We start from the raw sequence: 6529 nt of genomic DNA on the forward strand, positions 1-6529 counted from the left end.
TAGGGGTCTCCCAATATATACTCGACGGTACGTGGGAGCACAGTCCGTATTGGCACCTATCGTTTCACCGTGGAGGAATCACCCAACCACTCGACGATAAACTACCAGGTTTAAAGACGCCAGAACACGTCTCTAACCTAGACCTCTAGAGTGTTTGCGTTATGTTCCAATGCGTTGTTATGTTCATTGAGTTCATTTTAAAGTTTATCTTTGATTATGTTTCAGTTTTTGGTCCTACCGTATGTGATATCTCAAAAACTTCTTACATGCAAACTATATGCCAAAATTAAATCATTTGATTCGATGAATTCTATCTACAGGAGGGTTGAGATCTTTTTCACAAACGAAATGATCACTTCAACAAACAACAAAGATCCTAATGCAGCTAATAACAAGAAACGAAATTTTGTCTTTTTCTTTTTAATAGCAACAAATAACAATAAATGCTAACTACTATGATGCAAGAGATTTTTTGTTTTTCTTTCCTTTAAGATGGCATGATGCATGTAAACAAATTCTAAGAGATATGCACAATCCAAGTTCAGTCAATGAAATAGAACCAATTCTGAAACACCAAAATGAACCATGCAAGCAAGGAAAAACACAAAGACTAGTGAACTCCAAAGAGGCTAGAAGTGAAGTATTCAGAGTATAGAAGATCAAGCTTTAACAAAGCAGTGGATAGGTGCAGAACACAACCAACAAGCTGACCGGATAATCAAGAGATCGAAACTTCCCACAGAAGGCTAGACATGCAAAGTCACTAGATATCCTAGGGCTGAGACAAAAATCAATAGAAATGAGCAAACAGCTGAGGGATACAGGCTAAGACCAGTCAAGCAGAGGTTCAACACAGTTCCAGAGGCTGAAAGAGATATAAAAAGAGACTGAAAGAGCTTTCCACCCACACACAGGCAAAATTTACAGAGCTGGCGCGACTGTCAGCCTGCAACTTGCGCTACCACAGGATTGGCGCGAGTTGCTTTTGAGCAACATGCGCCAACTGGCGCGACTGTCAGAGAAATAACCGCGCCAATTAAGCTTGCCAACTAAAAAAAATAAATGATACGACCTCAGGTCGGGTTGACAGTGCTCAGATGGGTCAAACAGTAAAGAATAAACTCAAAACTGACTCAGGAAGCTCATTCACTCAAGCAAGCAGAAGAAAATTAACATGCAAGACAAAAATCAACTAGCTTCTCCCCAGTGGAGTCGCCAAATTGTTGGACAGGTAAATCCCCTCTGCGGACAGAGGCGATCCCACTAGCCTATAACAGAACTAGCCACAATCAAACCACGCTGCTACGCAAGTTCCTAGTTATGCATCAAAGGTGAATCAAGAAGACCAACCTGGAGTCCAACGCTATGACTGAAGCAGAGTTGATATCCCCGCTCCCTCGCTCCAACAGATCATAAACGAACACCTGCACATGCAAAGGAAGAGACAGATACCAACATAAAAACTACCAAGGCACAACTATATTTCAGTCAGAAAGGAAATAAATCAACACATCACCATAATAGACAATGAGATTGGAACTATAATAGCAGTCGCTCATCAATTAATAATAAACAGGAAAAGTTACAACCATTGTTCTGACGTCGACCCTTCTCCTGGCTGGGCGAGTAACTATATGTGTCTTGCAATGCATCTCCTCTCCGGCAGCATAACCTCTCTAGCACTCACTAGCATTCCTCCAAGAACTCAAGAACTCAACATCTAACACTCCATGACCGATTATCACTACTATCACTCAATCACTAAATCACTAGCACTAGCACTAGCTTGTCCAATGCATAATGACAAGCTTATATAGATGAAGAAGGGAGGAGGATACGATGAACCAGGACACCTTTTGTGGATTAGCATTATCCTCGAAAGCCATTAAAGATGGATATAGGATAAAGCTCGACAAAAGACTGATTTTTTATCTTCAGAAAAGCTCCATGTAATGAAGGAAACAACAGTCGGACGTGCGTTAAGGCAAAAAGCACGACTAAATTTGGTTGGCGCGACTGTTGCTCTAAGACAGAGCGCCAATGGTCGCGCCCTCTTTTGAGGATCTCCATCATTGGCACGGGTAAGATACTGTGGACTTGCGCCAATGGAAAAAGAGCACTTTTCAGGGATGATCTGTAGGAGGTGTCTTCTGGGAACATGAAGTACATACTCAGGGGAACATAATGCAAGTGTTTTTAGACTTTGTCACTTCTTATAACTCCCGGAATGAGTCCTCCAAGGTACGACAAGAGGAGTAACAGGGATGGTGACAAATTACTGTGTAACAAGGTGCAATAAGGCTTTGCGTCCAAAGCTTAGGGAAGCCATGCTTTATAGCCAAATTGACAATCTTATGGAGATGAGAAATGAGGATAGATCTTCCCAGCTTTAATATATTAGCTTGGTATCCTTCAATATCTTTATCTTTCCCACTAGTGAGCTTATTAATTCCCAACTCAACGTCCTCAAGAGAAAAGCTATCTTCCTTAATAGGAGTGTTAACGATGTTGTCCATGGTGTCTGGGAGTCATATGACTTTTTAAGCTAGATGTCCCACTTTTCCAAGGGGATCGAATTATTATATTTAGATTTACGAACAAGCACATTCCACCAAAATTTTATGGGCGCAACTTTAGAAAGGTGAAGAAGATGCCCTTGTCTCTTATTAATATATGGTCGCTTCTTCTCTTTAATGAGGGCTTTGCATATACTAATATTTCAAAGCTTTACAGTTTTGTTAAGAGCATTTTCAATAGTTCTCCTGGCACTTTTACAGCCTTTGTCATACCAAGGGTTGGAACTTATATTAATCTTCTTATATGAAACCTCAGTAGAAAATTTTGTTAATGGTAGCGGAAAGGGTAGTACTAAAATTGTGGTAAATTTGATCAATATTGTTATGATAAGTCACAGAACTTAAATTCATTTTTCACTCCTTTATGAAAAGGTCTATATTACTTAGATTGAAATGAGTGTGTCTTTGGCTTTCACTAGTATCCTGTATGTGACTGGTATGCGTGACAAGATTGAGGATTAACGACAAAGGCCTATGGTCAGATTCAAGCTCGAAATCTTTAAGAAGCTCAAGTTGGTAATATGGTTAAGGACATGGGTGTCCAAAATCGCATAATCCACAACACTACTACCCAACCCATGTAAACAGGTCATAAGAGAAAATTGAAGGGGCTTTTAGAGACACACAATGGAGTTTGAATTACCCCATTGTAGTGAGAGCAAGAGCATAATTTGAGCAAGGAAGACATCAACATAAGGGTTTAAATAGAGAAGATGTAGGGGAAATTTTCTAGAGAAATTTTCTCGGAATATTTCTAGTTTCCAGTGAAAGGAAGGAGGTCGAATTCATCAACATAAGAGAGGCCGAATACAAGAGTGTCAGTAGCTAATTTTCCAGTGCGTGTGACCGAGGGGCTCGATTTAGCTTCCAGTTACTGAAGGATTTTCTTGGAGGGAGTGCAAGTTGGTTAGGCGAATTCTTGTAGGTAAATTTTCTTACAGGATCATTTTCCTAGAGACAAGTGCGAGTTGCAGTCAACCCGTGCGAGTTGCTTGGAAAACGTGTGAATAACATAGAGAGGCCACGATTTTCTACAGAGGGAAACTTTGTGGTTTCTAGGTCGATTTTTCCAAGAGAAGATAATTTATTGGAGATTTTTAAGTGAGAGGCAAGCAAATTGTGATTATCATTTTTTGTTGATGATTAATAATAAAATTGTCATCTCCATAATTGGTTTTCCCCATACTGAGTTTTTTCCAGGGACAATTTGTCCAAAAAATTTGGTATTCATTATTTTGTGTGTGTGCATTATTTCTCAGAACCTATTATTAATTTTGAAAATTTCAATAGTGATTTATTCGTTATTTTTCGTGATTATTTTTTGAAGACAAAAATATATGCATAAGATAGAAGAATAAATTTGGTAACTACAATTATGGAAATTTTACAAGGTGCCCTCATAACCACAAGTAAAAATAAGGGCAATAAATCTAGCTTGATAGGGAATAATGTTTTTGATTCAGATTAGATTATTATGCTATTTTTCATCCATATTTATTCTTTTAGAGTGGAAATAATGAATGAATTAGCTCACAAGACCATTTTGACTAGTGGCTCCTAGTTTGGAAAATTGGGGCCTAAAATCTTCTGGAAGAAGTTTGAGGTATCAAATGGCCTTTTTTAGGGGAATTTTTTTTTCTTATGTGTCATACCTTTTGGTGCTATTCTACACATAAATACCTTTCCAACAACACAAGAATTAACTTAATCAGAGTATGTATGCAAAAATTGTCACTTGGAAGTTGGCCTTTCTATTTTGAACACCATAACTTGAGAAGATTCCATGTCAACACTTGTTATTCATGTAAAATAAGCTATCTACAATATCATCATGAAAAAGACCCTAGAAGAGTCCATATTGTAACTCTAGTTAAGAGTTGAAGGAGTCAAACTTAAACAACTATAAGACTATCAAGTTGTGTTATAACTAGGTCACTAGGAGTAAAAATGGTTTCATTCTATTCAAGTGCATTTTGTTCTATAAATGAGCAGAGTAAACAAGAGTAAATAGGGAGAGAGAAAATAGAGATCTTTATGCATTGTAGCAGCCCACGAGCCACATCCCTCACTTCTTTCTACTTGCATCCATTTCCATTTAGAGAAAGAGAGTAGAGTGACCTCGCCTTCTAGCTAGGTTTTTTCTCGAAAGGGTTTCCAGGGCTATATCTTATTTAATTTGTCATTTTTATGTTTTATTTCATTATTCTCTATTTTCTACGTGTTTTATCTATTGCATTTATAAGCGTAACACAATAATTAACAAATCCATAAATTTAAGAAGAAATAAAGCCTCATAGTGTACATTTTGGATTTTAAGTATAGTTTCAACATATCCTTTGTGATGAACCATCTAGTGGAATATCCATGACAATTTATAGATCAATTTCTAGTGAAGAGGAGCTAATAGAATATGAGGCAAGTACCTAGTGAAACCCTTGGCTTAAAAAATGGTTGCGTCCATGTCCAACGGAAAAGGAACAAGAAGAAGTGAAATACAAGCATTTGCATCCACACCTTGGTCTCAAGAACACCACCTACCAACATTAGCTATAAAATCCCCAACTTTGACCATACCATTTCCTTAGCGACAACCCATGGACACATTATACATCTCTTGGTCAAGTTTTCAATTTGGATTCTATTCAGGGAAGAAGGAATCCATGACAAGATCTTTAGATAATGTAGGTGACAAATCAAAACCTTTATTCTACCCCAAGTGATTATCATTGCAAAGGATGTCAATGAGGGACACTCAATTTATACATAGCACATGATAGACTTGTGGAAGATGGACCTTCCCTCCTTTATCAAGATGATCATAAAGTCAATGATTGAGATGGTTGGCATGTTCTAAAATATGGGTGATGACATCAAGGATACATAACCTATGATTCAAAGACCATTTGGATAACGTGTAAAATGATTTGGAAGTGGCATGGAGATAGGTGGAGATGAGTATCTAAAAAGAGAGTTGTTGAGAAGAAGTCACTCCTAACATTGGAGAGAATGACGAAGCAAGTTGTAGATGCCAGAGTATGCGAAGTAGAGGTGCATGAAGAATTCCTTAACGTGGAAGAGGAGTCATCAACCTAGTTCATGGAGGTGTTTTCACACTTTGTTAAGTCTTTAAAATCTTGATAGTAAAGAAACCTAATCATTAGGATCATAACCATGCCCCAGATCATAGAGACTAAGAATGGGTTATTGAAGTTCACAATAGAGGTAGAGCCGAAAAGAGAGGAGGAGACAAAGTAGGAAATAGAAAGACTAGTAACTACCAAGGATAAAGTGTGTAGGAAAATATAAGCTCTAGTTATTGATACTATTATTACTAAGGCCCACACACATATAGAGAAGTTGAAGCAATTATGTTTATAATGCTAGAGGTTATGGGTCAAATTTAATAGGCATAGAGCCATCCTAATAGATTCTAAGTACATGATCCAATAACAGATTGATCAATTCAAGGAACAATATAAGAAGGTGTATGCCGAAGCCATCTAGTCTTAAATTGAAGATAAGATGAAGGAAGTGTGAAGCCTAATTTTGACATAGGATGCTCCTGTAAGAGGGATTTAAGAAATGTGTAATCCTAATTCATGGTGGCTAAGGAATATAAGGAAAAGGTAGATGCTAAGTTGGAAGAATTAACACATATAGTATCGATTTCTCAAGACATGATAAATATATCTACAATAGGGTGCATCCATAAAACCTAGGAGGCTATACACCACTTGGAATATTTGTTTTGAACAATTCAACAAGTTTAAGGACAAGAACATAAGAAAACTCCCTATTTTAGAGTCCCTTCTTTGAAGAGTAAAATGTAAACCCTAATTTTCATATAAATTGAAAGTTGTGGTTGACTTATTGTGGCCTAATTAAGTATTAGTGTAGAGCTTAGGCCAATAGAAGGCTAACTCAAAAATACATATGATTATAGATGCTTGAAT

This window comes from Pinus tabuliformis, chromosome 7 (assembly GCF_031772625.1).
Source record: "Pinus tabuliformis cultivar Carrire ecotype Pingquan chromosome 7, CPIR1, whole genome shotgun sequence".
Classification (NCBI taxonomy): domain Eukaryota; kingdom Viridiplantae; phylum Streptophyta; class Pinopsida; order Pinales; family Pinaceae; genus Pinus; species Pinus tabuliformis.